Below are 22765 nucleotides of genomic sequence, written 5' to 3' on the forward strand. Positions count from 1 at the left end.
TCCAGGACTACAGCCAAACATGTCCCAGCAGGCGTTGCCAGTAGCAGATACAAATGTATTGATTTGATGTTATTTCAAAGACTAATACACAGGTTAGCTCACTTTGGACACTTTTGTCTCAATCTTTGACCTAATTTTACAGTTGAATTACTCTTTGCAGTTCTCATATTGCCAGTGAAGTCTTTTAATTTAATGGAATTTGAAAGCTGAGTATGATCAAACAGTTACTACTTTCTAAGTTTCTCATTCATGACTTTTAGTGTTTGCTTAACACTGACAAAATCCCACCTGGTCTGAATTGATTTTTAGAATGGTCAGTCAACTTTTACACAGTGAGCTGCAAATATAAACGCTAAAACGCCGCGGTTCCAATACCGGTTAGCGCTTAACACGTACAAGTGGACCGACGTTATGCCTTAGAAACATAGGGGGCATGAATTGGAAAGCGTTTCACTATTCGAAAGAATCCGCAAGAGAGAGTTTCTGTCGAGGACTCACTGCTTCTGTGAAGTATCATGTAATGATGTTTACAAAAGGTGCATTTTGTCCCATTGTTTCCATAGATAGCAGGTGTTTCCTTTGGCTATCCTAATTCTGCTAAGCACAGTGTTGTTGCACATCTGTGTTGTGTACATCCTTCACAATGTGTGTTCAGAAACTCAACTCCAGTGTTAAACAGTGCTAGGTAACTTGAAACACTAAAACAACACTCTTCTGAACTGTCATTGAGATTAGCATGTAACAGTGTATTGAATACATGTTGTGTCATCAAGTATTCATACATGAACTACCTTGGTACGTATTCGCATAAATCTGTGGTCATTCACAGGTGAATCAGTCCGCAAAGTGCTAATATCTTCCGCTTAGTCTCATCATGTCAAGCCGTTTCCTGAAAGAACACGTTCAAACACATATTAAGTACTTTGGGTTTTCATGCAGTTGATAGAGTTTGTGCTTCCATCAGTGTTTCCAAACCCTCTCCTTAAAAAACATTCTAATGCTGTACCCAGACTGTCCTAGAGGCTTAAACATTGCAAAACTCATTCAAGCACGAAAATCAAAACTTTCCCAGTAGACGTTGCAAGTAGCCTATCCAAACATATTGATTGCAAGTTATTTCATAGACTAATACACGCATTACCTCACGTTGGACTATGTCTCAATCTTTCCCCTCATTCACAGTTGAATTACTGTGAGGAATGCTCATGTCGCTGGTGAAGTCTTTTAACTGAATGGTATTTAAAGGGGGAGCATGAGCGAACGTTCACTTACATTTAGCTTCTTTCTCATTCATGAATTTTAGTTTATGTGTTTAACATGAAAGCCAACCATTTTACTTTCATTGATATTTACTTGTTATTGTTCAAGATGTTACAGATGTCCATTTTTCTCCCCCTTGGCCCATTCCACCCAGCCCACATCACCTCCCCAGTCCCTCATCACACCCCTGTCCGTGCCCTTGGGTGAGTCATATACGGACGGATAGCAATTCTTCGGTTACTCTCTCCCCCTCCACCCTCCCGTCGCCCCCCCACCCCACCCGCAATCTGAGACTCTTCGGTCTGATCCATGCTGCCACGTCATTGAATCTATCCTGTCCATCAGCTTATTACGTTCTTTAGCTTCCACAGAAAAGTGAGATCATGCGATGTTTGTCTTCCTCTGCCTGGCTCCTTTCGTTTTGCCTAATATTTTCCAGTTCTGTCCACACCGTCATTCATGAATTTCAGTGTTTGCTTCAAACTTTGCCAAAATACCGCTTTGTACGAATTACTTTTAAAATGGTCGGTCAAGTTTTACACGATGAGCTGCTCATTGAAACGCTAAAACCAAACAGTTCCAATATTGGTTTTCTATTAACTTTTACTGATGTATAGACGTTATGTCTTTGGAGAGTAGAGGCACTAATTAGAAAGTGTTTCAATATTTTAAAGACTACACAAGAGAAGTCCTGTGTCGAGTGCTCCTTACTTCTGTGAATTATTATTATTTAATGACCTTTACAAAAGGTGCGTGATACACCGTTGTATACATCGTAGGTGTTTCATTGGGTAATCATAATTGTGCTCCAAACCCTCTTTCACATCTGTGCTGTGTACGACTTTCACGCTGTGTTCAGAATATTCACTTCAGTGTCAGAAGAAATCAATACGAGTTGCAAGTCTTCTAAACTGCCTGTCTATTAGCATGTACAAATGGATTGAATGCATATTGTGTCATCAAGTAATTCGTGCACTATCTCTCGGGAACATATTCCAATAAACTTTTGATAATACACGGGTGAATCACTCTGTAAAAGGCTATCTTCTGTTTCGCGTTACTCGCTAAAGCCATGTAGTATGAGAGCATGTTGGAAAACCGATTACAGAGTTTGGATTTTCATGCGGTAGCTGCTGTTTCTGCGTCAGTGTTTCCAAATCCTCTGTGTATTCAACTTTCTAATGCTGCACGTACATAAGCTTTGCTAACAGTGCAAGCACTGCCAAACTCATTCAGGCGCTAAAACTAGACCTTTCCTTACAAACATAGCCAGGAGCATATACCACATGTATTGATTTTAGGTTATTACACGGACTAAGAAACACATCACATCACATTGGAGTAAGCCTTGATCTCTGACGTAATTCAGTTGCATTACTGTGTGAAATGCTCATATGTCCCGTGAACTCTGTTGATATAATGGAATAGACTGGTGAAGTATGCACGAACATTCATTATTTAATTCAATTCTCAATTATGAATTTTAGTGTTTACTTAAAGCTTTGCAAAGTACCGCTTCATAGGAATTAATACTACAATGGCCAGTCAAGCTCTACACACTGGGCGGCCAATTTAAATGCTAAAAGTACACTGTTCCAATATTGGTTTGTTCTTCCCGTTTAGAAATGTATTCATTTTATGTATGTCTTATAAAAATAGAGGCATTATTTGGAGTGTGTTTCGCCATTGGAGGGAATAAGCAAGAGAAGTTCTGTGTCGAGTGAAGTATTCGAATGTAATGATCGTGACAAAAAGTGTCTGTTACTCCATTGTTTACGCTGTTAGTAGGTGTCTTTCCATTTCGTAATCGTAACTGTGGTACGAACGGTGTATCACATCTGTCTTTTGTACACATTTCTAGTTTTGTTCACAATAGTCACTCCAGTTTGGGACAGTACAAAGGAAAATGAAGCACTGAAACTACACTCTTCTCCACTGTCTTCGCTATTCACATACACGAATGTATTGAATGCCTGTTATGCCATCTAGCAATTCCTGCACTGGCTATCTGGAACATACTCAAATGAACCTTTTATAATACACAGGTGACTCATTCTGTAAACCTCTCCTGTGAAAAATGGCACTGTTCCAATATTGGTGTGCTCTTTCCATTCACAAATCTATTGATTTTATGTTATGTTTGTTTGTACACCTATGACATAGTTTTGATTTTCCTGCAGTAGGTATGCTTTACGCTTCAATCAGTGTTTCCTAAACCTCCGTGTATACGACTTGCTAACACTGTCCTAGACTTTGCAAGAGGTTTAAACAATGCAACCCTGTTTCAAGCAGTACGCCTAGACCTTTCCAAAGAGAAGTTGCAAGCAACATACACAAATGCATTGATTTTATGTTATTTCGTAGGCTAATAAACGCATTAGATCACTTTGGACTATGTCTGAATCTTTGACGTAATTCACAGTTGAATAACCGTGACAAATGCTCATATCGCCTGTGAAGTATTTGAATATAATGGAATTTATGGAAAAGCATAAACAAATATACCCGGGCCGCCACCACACTATTGCCTGTGTCCATGGGTTCTGCATACATGCCTATAAGGTCTTTGGTTCATCCCTTCCCAGCCACCCACCTACCCCCACCTTCCCTCTGAGAATCATCAGTTTGTTCCATGCTTCAGTGTCCCTGGATCTCTTTTGTCCATCAGTTGATTTTAAGTTCCACATGTGAGTGAAATCAAGCAATACTTGTCTTTCTCTAACCGGCTTATTTCACTTAGCATAATATTGTCTAAGCCCATCCGTGCTGCCCCCCATGGTATGAGATCCTTCTTCTTCACAGCTGTGTGGTACTCCACGGTGTAACTGTCCCACAGCTTTTTTATCCACTCCTCTGCTGATGGATGCTTGGGCCGTTTCTAGGTTTTAGCTATGGTCACACGCGCTACTATGAACAAAGGGGTGCATCTATTCTTTCTGATTATTTTTTTTTAAGACTATATCTTAAGATATATTCCTAGAAGTGAGATCAGTAGGTGAAAAGATAGTCCCATTTTCATTTATTCGAGGCACCTCCAGACTGTTTTCCGTAGCGGCTGCACAAGTCTGCATTCCCACCGGCAGTGTACTAAGTAAGGCTCCCCTTTCTCCACATCCTCACGGCACATGTCCTTTGTGGATTTGTTGATGGTAGCCGTTCTTACAGGTGTGAAGTGATACCTCACCGTGGTTTCAATTTGCATTTCTCTGATTAGTGGCGCTGAGCATTTTCTCACATGTCTTTGGCCATCTATATGTTGTCCTCTTTGCAGAAGTACCTATTAGGTACTTAGCCCGGTTTTTAATTGGATTGTATGAGTTCCCTACGTATTTTGGATATTAACCCTGTATCAGATGTGTGTTTGGCAAATATGTTCTCTCAAACAGTAGTTCCACAACTTACATGTAAGCCTTTGATCCATTTTGAATTTATTTTGGTGTATGGTGTAAGTTGGTGGTCTAGTTTCCTTTTTTGAAAGGTAGTTGTTCAATTTTCCTAGCACCATTTAGTGAAGAGTCTACCTTTACTCCACTGTCCTTTACTCTTGCCTCCTTTGTCAATTATTAACTGACCATAATGCTTTTGGTCTCTTTCTGGGCTCTCTGTTCTATGCCGTTGAGCTTCGCATGTCTGTTGTGGTACCAGTACCAGGCTGTTTTGATTACAGTGGCTTAGTAGTACAGTTTGATATCCGGTTAAGTGATCCCTCCCTCTCTGCTCTTTGTTCTCCAGAGGGCTGCTGCTATTTGGGGCCTCCTTTGTTTCCGTATAATGTTTTGGAGTATTTGTTATAGCTCTGTGAAATATGCTGTTGGTATTTTATTCCAAAATGCATTTGAATTTGTAAATTGCGTTGGGGAATGCTATTAATTCTTTGAATGCTATTAATTCTTCCAGTCCGGGAACATGGCCTATTCTTCCATTCGTTTATATCTTCCTCTTTATCAAAGATTGATTTCTAGGTTCATGGCATTGTGATCTGAGAAGGTGTTTGATAAGCTTTTCAGTCTTCAGTGGAGTTTGTATTGCCTCGCCTTGTGCCGTAACATGTAGTCTATTTTTGAAAATGTGCCGCGTGCACTCGAGAAGTTTGTGTCTTCTGCTGCTTTGGGATGAACGGTTCTATAAATATCAATGAAACCCATTAGATCCAGTGTGTCATTTAAGACCTGTGTTTCCCTGTTGACATTTTGTCTTGATCATCAGTAAAATGATGACAGTGGGGTGTTAAAATATTCCACTATGATTGTCTGCTGTAGATCTCTGCCTTAAAGTCCACGAATGAATTAATCTCTTACATATGTATGCGCTCCTCTATTGGGTGCATGTATATTGATGTGTTATTTCCTCCTGCTGGATTGATTCCTTTATTGTAATGTAGTGACCACCTTTGTCTCTTGTTATGGTCTGTAAGCTTAGTTTGTCAGAAATACGTAATGCTAACCTCGTTGTTTATTTCCATTTGCAGGGAATATTTTTTCCCATCCTTTCGCTTTTAGCTTCTGTGAATGTTTTGCTCTCAGGTGGGTCTCTTGCAGAGGGTACGTATTTGGGGCCTGTTTTCTTATCCATTCGGCTACCTCACGTCTTTTGATTGGAGCACTTCTTCAGTTTACATTTAAGGTTACTCTTGAGATCTACTTTATTTAATGCCCTTTTCCCCCTTACGCCACCTCTCAATATTTCCTTATGAAATCGTTTGGATTTGCATGCTCTAGGTATACTTTCTGTTTCAATCAGTGTTTCCAAATCCTCTGCCTGTTCCACTTTCCAACACTGTACATAGCCTTTGCTAGAGGTTTAAACAATGCTAAAGTCATTCCAGGACTACAGCCAAACATGTCCCAGCAGGCGTTGCCAGTAGCAGATACAAATGTATTGATTTGATGTTATTTCAAAGACTAATACACAGGTTAGCTCACTTTGGACACTTTTGTCTCAATCTTTGACCTAATTTTACAGTTGAATTACTCTTTGCAGTTCTCATATTGCCAGTGAAGTCTTTTAATTTAATGGAATTTGAAAGCTGAGTATGATCAAACAGTTACTACTTTCTAAGTTTCTCATTCATGACTTTTAGTGTTTGCTTAACACTGACAAAATCCCACCTGGTCTGAATTGATTTTTAGAATGGTCAGTCAACTTTTACACAGTGAGCTGCAAATATAAACGCTAAAACGCCGCGGTTCCAATACCGGTTAGCGCTTAACACGTACAAGTGGACCGACGTTATGCCTTAGAAACATAGGGGGCATGAATTGGAAAGCGTTTCACTATTCGAAAGAATCCGCAAGAGAGAGTTTCTGTCGAGGACTCACTGCTTCTGTGAAGTATCATGTAATGATGTTTACAAAAGGTGCATTTTGTCCCATTGTTTCCATAGATAGCAGGTGTTTCCTTTGGCTATCCTAATTCTGCTAAGCACAGTGTTGTTGCACATCTGTGTTGTGTACATCCTTCACAATGTGTGTTCAGAAACTCAACTCCAGTGTTAAACAGTGCTAGGTAACTTGAAACACTAAAACAACACTCTTCTGAACTGTCATTGAGATTAGCATGTAACAGTGTATTGAATACATGTTGTGTCATCAAGTATTCATACATGAACTACCTTGGTACGTATTCGCATAAATCTGTGATCATTCACAGGTGAATCAGTCCGCAAAGTGCTAATATCTTCCGCTTAGTCTCATCATGTCAAGCCGTTTCCTGAAAGAACACGTTCAAACACATATTAAGTACTTTGGGTTTTCATGCAGTTGATAGAGTTTGTGCTTCCATCAGTGTTTCCAAACCCTCTCCTTAAAAAACATTCTAATGCTGTACCCAGACTGTCCTAGAGGCTTAAACATTGCAAAACTCATTCAAGCACGAAAATCAAAACTTTCCCAGTAGACGTTGCAAGTAGCCTATCCAAACATATTGATTGCAAGTTATTTCATAGACTAATACACGCATTACCTCACGTTGGACTATGTCTCAATCTTTCCCCTCATTCACAGTTGAATTACTGTGAGGAATGCTCATGTCGCTGGTGAAGTCTTTTAACTGAATGGTATTTAAAGGGGGAGCATGAGCGAACGTTCACTTACATTTAGCTTCTTTCTCATTCATGAATTTTAGTTTATGTGTTTAACATGAAAGCCAACCATTTTACTTTCATTGATATTTACTTGTTATTGTTCAAGATGTTACAGATGTCCATTTTTCTCCCCCTTGGCCCATTCCACCCAGCCCACATCACCTCCCCAGTCCCTCATCACACCCCTGTCCGTGCCCTTGGGTGAGTCATATACGGACGGATAGCAATTCTTCGGTTACTCTCTCCCCCTCCACCCTCCCGTCGCCCCCCCACCCCACCCGCAATCTGAGACTCTTCGGTCTGATCCATGCTGCCACGTCATTGAATCTATCCTGTCCATCAGCTTATTACGTTCTTTAGCTTCCACAGAAAAGTGAGATCATGCGATGTTTGTCTTCCTCTGCCTGGCTCCTTTCGTTTTGCCTAATATTTTCCAGTTCTGTCCACACCGTCATTCATGAATTTCAGTGTTTGCTTCAAACTTTGCCAAAATACCGCTTTGTACGAATTACTTTTAAAATGGTCGGTCAAGTTTTACACGATGAGCTGCTCATTGAAACGCTAAAACCAAACAGTTCCAATATTGGTTTTCTATTAACTTTTACTGATGTATAGACGTTATGTCTTTGGAGAGTAGAGGCACTAATTAGAAAGTGTTTCAATATTTTAAAGACTACACAAGAGAAGTCCTGTGTCGAGTGCTCCTTACTTCTGTGAATTATTATTATTTAATGACCTTTACAAAAGGTGCGTGATACACCATTGTATACATCGTAGGTGTTTCATTGGGTAATCATAATTGTGCTCCAAACCCTCTTTCACATCTGTGCTGTGTACGACTTTCACGCTGTGTTCAGAATATTCACTTCAGTGTCAGAAGAAATCAATACGAGTTGCAAGTCTTCTAAACTGCCTGTCTATTAGCATGTACAAATGGATTGAATGCATATTGTGTCATCAAGTAATTCGTGCACTATCTCTCGGGAACATATTCCAATAAACTTTTGATAATACACGGGTGAATCACTCTGTAAAAGGCTATCTTCTGTTTCGCGTTACTCGCTAAAGCCATGTAGTATGAGAGCATGTTGGAAAACCGATTACAGAGTTTGGATTTTCATGCGGTAGCTGCTGTTTCTGCGTCAGTGTTTCCAAATCCTCTGTGTATTCAACTTTCTAATGCTGCACGTACATAAGCTTTGCTAACAGTGCAAGCACTGCCAAACTCATTCAGGCGCTAAAACTAGACCTTTCCTTACAAACATAGCCAGGAGCATATACCACATGTATTGATTTTAGGTTATTACACGGACTAAGAAACACATCACATCACATTGGAGTAAGCCTTGATCTCTGACGTAATTCAGTTGCATTACTGTGTGAAATGCTCATATGTCCCGTGAACTCTGTTGATATAATGGAATAGACTGGTGAAGTATGCACGAACATTCATTATTTAATTCAATTCTCAATTATGAATTTTAGTGTTTACTTAAAGCTTTGCAAAGTACCGCTTCATAGGAATTAATACTACAATGGCCAGTCAAGCTCTACACACTGGGCGGCCAATTTAAATGCTAAAAGTACACTGTTCCAATATTGGTTTGTTCTTCCCGTTTAGAAATGTATTCATTTTATGTATGTCTTATAAAAATAGAGGCATTATTTGGAGTGTGTTTCGCCATTGGAGGGAATAAGCAAGAGAAGTTCTGTGTCGAGTGAAGTATTCGAATGTAATGATCGTGACAAAAAGTGTCTGTTACTCCATTGTTTACGCTGTTAGTAGGTGTCTTTCCATTTCGTAATCGTAACTGTGGTACGAACGGTGTATCACATCTGTCTTTTGTACACATTTCTAGTTTTGTTCACAATAGTCACTCCAGTTTGGGACAGTACAAAGGAAAATGAAGCACTGAAACTACACTCTTCTCCACTGTCTTCGCTATTCACATACACGAATGTATTGAATGCCTGTTATGCCATCTAGCAATTCCTGCACTGGCTATCTGGAACATACTCAAATGAACCTTTTATAATACACAGGTGACTCATTCTGTAAACCTCTCCTGTGAAAAATGGCACTGTTCCAATATTGGTGTGCTCTTTCCATTCACAAATCTATTGATTTTATGTTATGTTTGTTTGTACACCTATGACATAGTTTTGATTTTCCTGCAGTAGGTATGCTTTACGCTTCAATCAGTGTTTCCTAAACCTCCGTGTATACGACTTGCTAACACTGTCCTAGACTTTGCAAGAGGTTTAAACAATGCAACCCTGTTTCAAGCAGTACGCCTAGACCTTTCCAAAGAGAAGTTGCAAGCAACATACACAAATGCATTGATTTTATGTTATTTCGTAGGCTAATAAACGCATTAGATCACTTTGGACTATGTCTGAATCTTTGACGTAATTCACAGTTGAATAACCGTGACAAATGCTCATATCGCCTGTGAAGTATTTGAATATAATGGAATTTATGGAAAAGCATAAACAAATATACCCGGGCCGCCACCACACTATTGCCTGTGTCCATGGGTTCTGCATACATGCCTATAAGGTCTTTGGTTCATCCCTTCCCAGCCACCCACCTACCCCCACCTTCCCTCTGAGAATCATCAGTTTGTTCCATGCTTCAGTGTCCCTGGATCTCTTTTGTCCATCAGTTGATTTTAAGTTCCACATGTGAGTGAAATCAAGCAATACTTGTCTTTCTCTAACCGGCTTATTTCACTTAGCATAATATTGTCTAAGCCCATCCGTGCTGCCCCCCATGGTATGAGATCCTTCTTCTTCACAGCTGTGTGGTACTCCACGGTGTAACTGTCCCACAGCTTTTTTATCCACTCCTCTGCTGATGGATGCTTGGGCCGTTTCTAGGTTTTAGCTATGGTCACACGCGCTACTATGAACAAAGGGGTGCATCTATTCTTTCTGATTATTTTTTTTTAAGACTATATCTTAAGATATATTCCTAGAAGTGAGATCAGTAGGTGAAAAGATAGTCCCATTTTCATTTATTCGAGGCACCTCCAGACTGTTTTCCGTAGCGGCTGCACAAGTCTGCATTCCCACCGGCAGTGTACTAAGTAAGGCTCCCCTTTCTCCACATCCTCACGGCACATGTCCTTTGTGGATTTGTTGATGGTAGCCGTTCTTACAGGTGTGAAGTGATACCTCACCGTGGTTTCAATTTGCATTTCTCTGATTAGTGGCGCTGAGCATTTTCTCACATGTCTTTGGCCATCTATATGTTGTCCTCTTTGCAGAAGTACCTATTAGGTACTTAGCCCGGTTTTTAATTGGATTGTATGAGTTCCCTACGTATTTTGGATATTAACCCTGTATCAGATGTGTGTTTGGCAAATATGTTCTCTCAAACAGTAGTTCCACAACTTACATGTAAGCCTTTGATCCATTTTGAATTTATTTTGGTGTATGGTGTAAGTTGGTGGTCTAGTTTCCTTTTTTGAAAGGTAGTTGTTCAATTTTCCTAGCACCATTTAGTGAAGAGTCTACCTTTACTCCACTGTCCTTTACTCTTGCCTCCTTTGTCAATTATTAACTGACCATAATGCTTTTGGTCTCTTTCTGGGCTCTCTGTTCTATGCCGTTGAGCTTCGCATGTCTGTTGTGGTACCAGTACCAGGCTGTTTTGATTACAGTGGCTTAGTAGTACAGTTTGATATCCGGTTAAGTGATCCCTCCCTCTCTGCTCTTTGTTCTCCAGAGGGCTGCTGCTATTTGGGGCCTCCTTTGTTTCCGTATAATGTTTTGGAGTATTTGTTATAGCTCTGTGAAATATGCTGTTGGTATTTTATTCCAAAATGCATTTGAATTTGTAAATTGCGTTGGGGAATGCTATTAATTCTTTGAATGCTATTAATTCTTCCAGTCCGGGAACATGGCCTATTCTTCCATTCGTTTATATCTTCCTCTTTATCAAAGATTGATTTCTAGGTTCATGGCATTGTGATCTGAGAAGGTGTTTGATAAGCTTTTCAGTCTTCAGTGGAGTTTGTATTGCCTCGCCTTGTGCCCTAACATGTAGTCTATTTTTGAAAATGTGCCGCGTGCACTCGAGAAGTTTGTGTCTTCTGCTGCTTTGGGATGAACGGTTCTATAAATATCAATGAAACCCATTAGATCCAGTGTGTCATTTAAGACCTGTGTTTCCCTGTTGACATTTTGTCTTGATCATCAGTAAAATGATGACAGTGGGGTGTTAAAATATTCCACTATGATTGTCTGCTGTAGATCTCTGCCTTAAAGTCCACGAATGAATTAATCTCTTACATATGTATGCGCTCCTCTATTGGGTGCATGTATATTGATGTGTTATTTCCTCCTGCTGGATTGATTCCTTTATTGTAATGTAGTGACCACCTTTGTCTCTTGTTATGGTCTGTAAGCTTAGTTTGTCAGAAATACGTAATGCTAACCTCGTTGTTTATTTCCATTTGCAGGGAATATTTTTTCCCATCCTTTCGCTTTTAGCTTCTGTGAATGTTTTGCTCTCAGGTGGGTCTCTTGCAGAGGGTACGTATTTGGGGCCTGTTTTCTTATCCATTCGATTACCTCACGTCTTTTGATTGGAGCACTTCTTCAGTTTACATTTAAGGTTACTCTTGAGATCTACTTTATTTAATGCCCTTTTCCCCCTTACGCCACCTCTCAATATTTCCTTATGAAATCGTTTGGATTTGCATGCTCTAGGTATACTTTCTGTTTCAATCAGTGTTTCCAAATCCTCTGCCTGTTCCACTTTCCAACACTGTACATAGCCTTTGCTAGAGGTTTAAACAATGCTAAAGTCATTCCAGGACTACAGCCAAACATGTCCCAGCAGGCGTTGCCAGTAGCAGATACAAATGTATTGATTTGATGTTATTTCAAAGACTAATACACAGGTTAGCTCACTTTGGACACTTTTGTCTCAATCTTTGACCTAATTTTACAGTTGAATTACTCTTTGCAGTTCTCATATTGCCAGTGAAGTCTTTTAATTTAATGGAATTTGAAAGCTGAGTATGATCAAACAGTTACTACTTTCTAAGTTTCTCATTCATGACTTTTAGTGTTTGCTTAACACTGACAAAATCCCACCTGGTCTGAATTGATTTTTAGAATGGTCAGTCAACTTTTACACAGTGAGCTGCAAATATAAACGCTAAAACGCCGCGGTTCCAATACCGGTTAGCGCTTAACACGTACAAGTGGACCGACGTTATGCCTTAGAAACATAGGGGGCATGAATTGGAAAGCGTTTCACTATTCGAAAGAATCCGCAAGAGAGAGTTTCTGTCGAGGACTCACTGCTTCTGTGAAGTATCATGTAATGATGTTTACAAAAGGTGCATTTTGTCCCATTGTTTCCATAGATAGCAGGTGTTTCCTTTGGCTATCCTAATTCTGCTAAGCACAGTGTTGTTGCACATCTGTGTTGTGTACATCCTTCACAATGTGTGTTCAGAAACTCAACTCCAGTGTTAAACAGTGCTAGGTAACTTGAAACACTAAAACAACACTCTTCTGAACTGTCATTGAGATTAGCATGTAACAGTGTATTGAATACATGTTGTGTCATCAAGTATTCATACATGAACTACCTTGGTACGTATTCGCATAAATCTGTGGTCATTCACAGGTGAATCAGTCCGCAAAGTGCTAATATCTTCCGCTTAGTCTCATCATGTCAAGCCGTTTCCTGAAAGAACACGTTCAAACACATATTAAGTACTTTGGGTTTTCATGCAGTTGATAGAGTTTGTGCTTCCATCAGTGTTTCCAAACCCTCTCCTTAAAAAACATTCTAATGCTGTACCCAGACTGTCCTAGAGGCTTAAACATTGCAAAACTCATTCAAGCACGAAAATCAAAACTTTCCCAGTAGACGTTGCAAGTAGCCTATCCAAACATATTGATTGCAAGTTATTTCATAGACTAATACACGCATTACCTCACGTTGGACTATGTCTCAATCTTTCCCCTCATTCACAGTTGAATTACTGTGAGGAATGCTCATGTCGCTGGTGAAGTCTTTTAACTGAATGGTATTTAAAGGGGGAGCATGAGCGAACGTTCACTTACATTTAGCTTCTTTCTCATTCATGAATTTTAGTTTATGTGTTTAACATGAAAGCCAACCATTTTACTTTCATTGATATTTACTTGTTATTGTTCAAGATGTTACAGATGTCCATTTTTCTCCCCCTTGGCCCATTCCACCCAGCCCACATCACCTCCCCAGTCCCTCATCACACCCCTGTCCGTGCCCTTGGGTGAGTCATATACGGACGGATAGCAATTCTTCGGTTACTCTCTCCCCCTCCACCCACCCGTCGCCCCCCCACCCCACCCGCAATCTGAGACTCTTCGGTCTGATCCATGCTGCCACGTCATTGAATCTATCCTGTCCATCAGCTTATTACGTTCTTTAGCTTCCACAGAAAAGTGAGATCATGCGATGTTTGTCTTCCTCTGCCTGGCTCCTTTCGTTTTGCCTAATATTTTCCAGTTCTGTCCACACCGTCATTCATGAATTTCAGTGTTTGCTTCAAACTTTGCCAAAATACCGCTTTGTACGAATTACTTTTAAAATGGTCGGTCAAGTTTTACACGATGAGCTGCTCATTGAAACGCTAAAACCAAACAGTTCCAATATTGGTTTTCTATTAACTTTTACTGATGTATAGACGTTATGTCTTTGGAGAGTAGAGGCACTAATTAGAAAGTGTTTCAATATTTTAAAGACTACACAAGAGAAGTCCTGTGTCGAGTGCTCCTTACTTCTGTGAATTATTATTATTTAATGACCTTTACAAAAGGTGCGTGATACACCATTGTATACATCGTAGGTGTTTCATTGGGTAATCATAATTGTGCTCCAAACCCTCTTTCACATCTGTGCTGTGTACGACTTTCACGCTGTGTTCAGAATATTCACTTCAGTGTCAGAAGAAATCAATACGAGTTGCAAGTCTTCTACACTGCCTGTCTATTAGCATGTACAAATGGATTGAATGCATATTGTGTCATCAAGTAATTCGTGCACTATCTCTCGGGAACATATTCCAATAAACTTTTGATAATACACGGGTGAATCACTCTGTAAAAGGCTATCTTCTGTTTCGCGTTACTCGCTAAAGCCATGTAGTATGAGAGCATGTTGGAAAACCGATTACAGAGTTTGGATTTTCATGCGGTAGCTGCTGTTTCTGCGTCAGTGTTTCCAAATCCTCTGGGTATTCAACTTTCTAATGCTGCACGTACATAAGCTTTGCTAACAGTGCAAGCACTGCCAAACTCATTCAGGCGCTAAAACTAGACCTTTCCTTACAAACATAGCCAGGAGCATATACCACATGTATTGATTTTAGGTTATTACACGGACTAAGAAACACATCACATCACATTGGAGTAAGCCTTGATCTCTGACGTAATTCAGTTGCATTACTGTGTGAAATGCTCATATGTCCCGTGAACTCTGTTGATATAATGGAATAGACTGGTGAAGTATGCACGAACATTCATTATTTAATTCAATTCTCAATTATGAATTTTAGTGTTTACTTAAAGCTTTGCAAAGTACCGCTTCATAGGAATTAATACTACAATGGCCAGTCAAGCTCTACACACTGGGCGGCCAATTTAAATGCTAAAAGTACACTGTTCCAATATTGGTTTGTTCTTCCCGTTTAGAAATGTATTCACTTTATGTATGTCTTATAAAAATAGAGGCATTATTTGGAGTGTGTTTCGCCATTGGAGGGAATAAGCAAGAGAAGTTCTGTGTCGAGTGAAGTATTCGAATGTAATGATCGTGACAAAAAGTGTCTGTTACTCCATTGTTTACGCTGTTAGTAGGTGTCTTTCCATTTCGTAATCGTAACTGTGGTACGAACGGTGTATCACATCTGTCTTTTGTACACATTTCTAGTCTTGTTCACAATAGTCACTCCAGTTTGGGACAGTACAAAGGAAAATGAAGCACTGAAACTACACTCTTCTCCACTGTCTTCGCTATTCACATACACGAATGTATTGAATGCCTGTTATGCCATCTAGCAATTCCTGCACTGGCTATCTGGAACATACTCAAATGAACCTTTTATAATACACAGGTGACTCATTCTGTAAACCTCTCCTGTGAAAAATGGCACTGTTCCAATATTGGTGTGCTCTTTCCATTCACAAATCTATTGATTTTATGTTATGTTTGTTTGTACACCTATGACATAGTTTTGATTTTCCTGCAGTAGGTATGCTTTACGCTTCAATCAGTGTTTCCTAAACCTCCGTGTATACGACTTGCTAACACTGTCCTAGACTTTGCAAGAGGTTTAAACAATGCAACCCTCTTTCAAGCAGTACGCCTAGACCTTTCCAAAGAGAAGTTGCAAGCAACATACACAAATGCATTGATTTTATGTTATTTCGTAGGCTAATAAACGCATTAGATCACTTTGGACTATGTCTGAATCTTTGACGTAATTCACAGTTGAATAACCGTGACAAATGCTCATATCGCCTGTGAAGTATTTGAATATAATGGAATTTATGGAAAAGCATAAACAAATATACCCGGGCCGCCACCACACTATTGCCTGTGTCCATGGGTTCTGCATACATGCCTATAAGGTCTTTGGTTCATCCCTTCCCAGCCACCCACCTACCCCCACCTTCCCTCTGAGAATCATCAGTTTGTTCCATGCTTCAGTGTCCCTGGATCTCTTTTGTCCATCAGTTGATTTTAAGTTCCACATGTGAGTGAAATCAAGCAATACTTCTCTTTCTCTAACCGGCTTATTTCACTTAGCATAATATTGTCTAAGCCCATCCGTGCTGCCCCCCATGGTATGAGATCCTTCTTCTTTACAGCTGTGTGGTACTCCACGGTGTAACTGTCCCACAGCTTTTTTATCCACTCCTCTGCTGATGGATGCTTGGGCCGTTTCTAGGTTTTAGCTATGGTCACACGCGCTACTATGAACAAAGGGGTGCATCTATTCTTTCTGATTATTTTTTTTTAAGACTATATCTTAAGATATATTCCTAGAAGTGAGATCACTAGGTGAAAAGATGGTCCCATTTTCATTTATTCGAGGCACCTCCAGACTGTTTTCCGTAGCGGCTGCACAAGTCTGCATTCCCACCGGCAGTGTACTAAGTAAGGCTCCCCTTTCTCCACATCCTCACGGCACATGTCCTTTGTGGATTTGTTGATGGTAGCCGTTCTTACAGGTGTGAAGTGATACCTCACCGTGGTTTCAATTTGCATTTCTCTGATTAGTGGCGCTGAGCATTTTCTCACATGTCTTTGGCCATCTATATGTTGTCCTCTTTGCAGAAGTACCTATTAGGTACTTAGCCCGGTTTTTAATTGGATTGTATGAGTTCCCTACGTATTTTGGATATTAACCCTGTATCAGATGTGTGTTTGGCAAATATGTTCTCTCAAACAGTAGTTCCACAACTTACATGTAAGCCTTTGATCCATTTTGAATTTATTTTGGTGTATGGTGTAAGTTGGTGGTCTAGTTTCCTTTTTTGAAAGGTAGTTGTTCAATTTTCCTAGCACCATTTAGTGAAGAGTCTACCTTTACTCCACTGTCCTTTACTCTTGCCTCCTTTGTCAATTATTAACTGACCATAATGCTTTTGGTCTCTTTCTGGGCTCTCTGTTCTATGCCGTTGAGCTTCGCATGTCTGTTGTGGTACCAGTACCAGGCTGTTTTGATTACAGTGGCTTAGTAGTACAGTTTGATATCCGGTTAAGTGATCCCTCCCTCTCTGCTCTTTGTTCTCCAGAGGGCTGCTGCTATTTGGGGCCTCATTTGTTTCCGTATAATGTTTTGGAGTATTTGTTATAGCTCTGTGAAATATGCTGTTGGTATTTTATTCCAAAATGCATTTGAATTTGTAAATTGCGTTGGGGAATATAGACCTTTGAATGCTATTAATTCTTCCAGTCCGTGAACATGGCCTATTCTTCCATTCGTTTATATCTTCCTCTTTATCAAAGATTGATTTCTAGGTTCATGGCATTGTGATCTGAGAAGGTGTTTGATAAGCTTTTCAGTCTTCAGTGGAGTTTGTATTGCCTCGCCTTGTGCCCTAACATGTAGTCTATTTTTGAAAATGTGCCGCGTGCACTCGAGAAGTTTGTGTCTTCTGCTGCTTTGGGATGAACGGTTCTGTAAATATCAATGAAACCCATTAGATCCAGTGTGTCATTTAAGACCTGTGTTTCCCTGTTGACATTTTGTCTTGATCATCAGTAAAATGATGACAGTGGGGTGTTAAAATATTCCACTATGATTGTCTGCTGTAGATCTCTGCCTTAAAGTCCACGAATGAATTAATCTCTTACATATGTATGCGCTCCTCTATTGGGTGCATGTATATTGATGTGTTATTTCCTCCTGCTGGATTGATTCCTTTATTGTAATGTAGTGACCACCTTTGTCTCTTGTTATGGTCTGTAAGCTTAGTTTGTCAGAAATACATAATGCTAACCTCGTTGTTTATTTCCATTTGCAGGGAATATTTTTTCCCATCCTTTCGCTTTTAGCTTCTGTGAATGTTTTGCTCTCAGGTGGGTCTCTTGCAGAGGGTACGTGTTTGGGGCCTGTTTTCTTATCCATTCGGCTACCTCACGTCTTTTGATTGGAGCACTTCTTCAGTTTACATTTAAGGTTACTCTTGAGATCTACTTTATTTAATGCCCTTTTCCCCCTTACGCCACCTCTCAATATTTCCTTATGAAATCGTTTGGATTTGCATGCTCTAGGTATACTTTCTGTTTCAATCAGTGTTTCCAAATCCTCTGCCTGTTCCACTTTCCAACACTGTACATAGCCTTTGCTAGAGGTTTAAACAATGCTAAAGTCATTCCAGGACTACAGCCAAACATGTCCCAGCAGGCGTTGCCAGTAGCAGATACAAATGTATTGATTTGATGTTATTTCAAAGACTAATACACAGGTTAGCTCACTTTGGACACTTTTGTCTCAATCTTTGACCTAATTTTACAGTTGAATTACTCTTTGCAGTTCTCATATTGCCAGTGAAGTCTTTTAATTTAATGGAATTTGAAAGCTGAGTATGATCAAACAGTTACTACTTTCTAAGTTTCTCATTCATGACTTTTAGTGTTTGCTTAACACTGACAAAATCCCACCTGGTCTGAATTGATTTTTGGAATGGTCAGTCAACTTTTACACAGTGAGCTGCAAATATAAACGCTAAAACGCCGCGGTTCCAATACTGGTTAGCGCTTAACACGTACAAATGGACCGACGTTATGCCTTAGAAACATAGGGGGCATGAATTGGAAAGCGTTTCACTATTCGAAAGAATCCGCAAGAGAGATTTTCTGTCGAGGACTCACTGCTTCTGTGAAGTATCATGTAATGATGTTTACAAAAGGTGCATTTTGTCCCATTGTTTCCATAGATAGCAGGTGTTTCCTTTGGCTATCCTAATTCTGCTAAGCACAGTGTTGTTGCACATCTGTGTTGTGTTCATCCTTCACAATGTGTGTTCAGAAACTCAACTCCAGTGTTAAACAGTGCTAGGTAACTTGAAACACTAAAACAACACTCTTCTGAACTGTCATTGAGATTAGCATGTAACAGTGTATTGAATACATGTTGTGTCATCAAGTATTCATACATGAACTACCTTGGTACGTATTCGCATAAATCTGTGATCATTCACAGGTGAATCAGTCCGCAAAGTGCTAATATCTTCCGCTTAGTCTCATCATGTCAAGCCGTTTCCTGAAAGAACACGTTCAAACACATATTAAGTACTTTGGGTTTTCATGCAGTTGATAGAGTTTGTGCTTCCATCAGTGTTTCCAAACCCTCTCCTTAAAAAACATTCTAATGCTGTACCCAGACTGTCCTAGAGGCTTAAACATTGCAAAACTCATTCAAGCACGAAAATCAAAACTTTCCCAGTAGACGTTGCAAGTAGCCTATCCAAACATATTGATTGCAAGTTATTTCATAGACTAATACACGCATTACATCACGTTGGACTATGTCTCAATCTTTCCCCTCATTCACAGTTGAATTACTGTGAGGAATGCTCATGTCGCTGGTGAAGTCTTTTAACTGAATGGTATTTAAAGGGGGAGCATGAGCGAACGTTCACTTACATTTAGCTTCTTTCTCATTCATGAATTTTAGTTTATGTGTTTAACATGAAAGCCAACCATTTTACTTTCATTGATATTTACTTGTTATTGTTCAAGATGTTACAGATGTCCATTTTTCTCCCCCTTGGCCCATTCCACCCAGCCCACATCACCTCCCCAGTCCCTCATCACACCCCTGTCCGTGCCCTTGGGTGAGTCATATACGGACGGATAGCAATTCTTCGGTTACTCTCTCCCCCTCCACCCACCCGTCGCCCCCCCACCCCACCCGCAATCTGAGACTCTTCGGTCTGATCCATGCTGCCACGTCATTGAATCTATCCTGTCCATCAGCTTATTACGTTCTTTAGCTTCCACAGAAAAGTGAGATCATGCGATGTTTGTCTTCCTCTGCCTGGCTCCTTTCGTTTTGCCTAATATTTTCCAGTTCTGTCCACACCGTCATTCATGAATTTCAGTGTTTGCTTCAAACTTTGCCAAAATACCGCTTTGTACGAATTACTTTTAAAATGGTCGGTCAAGTTTTACACGATGAGCTGCTCATTGAAACGCTAAAACCAAACAGTTCCAATATTGGTTTTCTATTAACTTTTACTGATGTATAGACGTTATGTCTTTGGAGAGTAGAGGCACTAATTAGAAAGTGTTTCAATATTTTAAAGACTACACAAGAGAAGTCCTGTGTCGAGTGCTCCTTACTTCTGTGAATTATTATTATTTAATGACCTTTACAAAAGGTGCGTGATACACCGTTGTATACATCGTAGGTGTTTCATTGGGTAATCATAATTGTGCTCCAAACCCTCTTTCACATCTGTGCTGTGTACGACTTTCACGCTGTGTTCAGAATATTCACTTCAGTGTCAGAAGAAATCAATACGAGTTGCAAGTCTTCTACACTGCCTGTCTATTAGCATGTACAAATGGATTGAATGCATATTGTGTCATCAAGTAATTCGTGCACTATCTCTCGGGAACATATTCCAATAAACTTTTGATAATACACGGGTGAATCACTCTGTAAAAGGCTATCTTCTGTTTCGCGTTACTCGCTAAAGCCATGGAGTATGAGAGCATGTTGGAAAACCGATTACAGAGTTTGGATTTTCATGCGGTAGCTGCTGTTTCTGCGTCAGTGTTTCCAAATCCTCTGGGTATTCAACTTTCTAATGCTGCACGTACATAAGCTTTGCTAACAGTGCAAGCACTGCCAAACTCATTCAGGCGCTAAAACTAGACCTTTCCTTACAAACATTGCCAGGAGCATATACCACATGTATTGATTTTAGGTTATTACACGGACTAAGAAACACATCACATCACTTTGGAGTAAGCCTTGATCTCTGACGTAATTCAGTTGCATTACTGTGTGAAATGCTCATATGTCCCGTGAACTCTGTTTATATAATGGAATAGACTGGTGAAGTATGCACGAACATTCATTATTTAATTCAATTCTCAATTATGAATTTTAGTGTTTACTTAAAGCTTTGCAAAGTACCGCTTCATAGGAATTAATACTACAATGGCCAGTCAAGCTCTACACACTGGGCGGCCAATTTAAATGCTAAAAGTACACTGTTCCAATATTGGTTTGTTCTTCCCGTTTAGAAATGTATTCATTTTATGTATGTCTTATAAAAATAGAGGCATTATTTGGAGTGTGTTTCGCCATTGGAGGGAATAAGCAAGAGAAGTTCTGTGTCGAGTGAAGTATTCGAATGTAATGATCGTGACAAAAAGTGTCTGTTACTCCATTGTTTACGCTGTTAGTAGGTGTCTTTCCATTTCGTAATCGTAACTGTGGTACGAACGGTGTATCACATCTGTCTTTTGTACACATTTCTAGTTTTGTTCACAATAGTCACTCCAGTTTGGGACAGTACAAAGGAAAATGAAGCACTGAAACTACACTCTTCTCCACTGTCTTCGCTATTCACATACACGAATGTATTGAATGCCTGTTATGCCATCTAGCAATTCCTGCACTGGCTATCTGGAACATACTCAAATGAACCTTTTATAATACACAGGTGACTCATTCTGTAAACCTCTCCTGTGAAAAATGGCACTGTTCCAATATTGGTGTGCTCTTTCCATTCACAAATCTATTGATTTTATGTTATGTTTGTTTGTACACCTATGACATAGTTTTGATTTTCCTGCAGTAGGTATGCTTTACGCTTCAATCAGTGTTTCCTAAACCTCCGTGTATACGACTTGCTAACACTGTCCTAGACTTTGCAAGAGGTTTAAACAATGCAACCCTCTTTCAAGCAGTACGCCTAGACCTTTCCAAAGAGAAGTTGCAAGCAACATACACAAATGCATTGATTTTATGTTATTTCGTAGGCTAATAAACGCATTAGATCACTTTGGACTATGTCTGAATCTTTGACGTAATTCACAGTTGAATAACCGTGACAAATGCTCATATCGCCTGTGAAGTATTTGAATATAATGGAATTTATGGAAAAGCATAAACAAATATACCCGGGCCGCCACCACACTATTGCCTGTGTCCATGGGTTCTGCATACATGCCTATAAGGTCTTTGGTTCATCCCTTCCCAGCCACCCACCTACCCCCACCTTCCCTCTGAGAATCATCAGTTTGTTCCATGCTTCAGTGTCCCTGGATCTCTTTTGTCCATCAGTTGATTTTAAGTTCCACATGTGAGTGAAATCAAGCAATACTTCTCTTTCTCTAACCGGCTTATTTCACTTAGCATAATATTGTCTAAGCCCATCCGTGCTGCCCCCCATGGTATGAGATCCTTCTTCTTTACAGCTGTGTGGTACTCCACGGTGTAACTGTCCCACAGCTTTTTTATCCACTCCTCTGCTGATGGATGCTTGGGCCGTTTCTAGGTTTTAGCTATGGTCACACGCGCTACTATGAACAAAGGGGTGCATCTATTCTTTCTGATTATTTTTTTTTAAGACTATATCTTAAGATATATTCCTAGAAGTGAGATCACTAGGTGAAAAGATGGTCCCATTTTCATTTATTCGAGGCACCTCCAGACTGTTTTCCGTAGCGGCTGCACAAGTCTGCATTCCCACCGGCAGTGTACTAAGTAAGGCTCCCCTTTCTCCACATCCTCACGGCACATGTCCTTTGTGGATTTGTTGATGGTAGCCGTTCTTACAGGTGTGAAGTGATACCTCACCGTGGTTTCAATTTGCATTTCTCTGATTAGTGGCGCTGAGCATTTTCTCACATGTCTTTGGCCATCTATATGTTGTCCTCTTTGC

This window comes from Miniopterus schreibersii (assembly GCF_964146895.1).
Source record: "Miniopterus schreibersii genome assembly, chromosome: X".
Taxonomy (NCBI): Eukaryota; Metazoa; Chordata; class Mammalia; order Chiroptera; family Miniopteridae; genus Miniopterus; species Miniopterus schreibersii.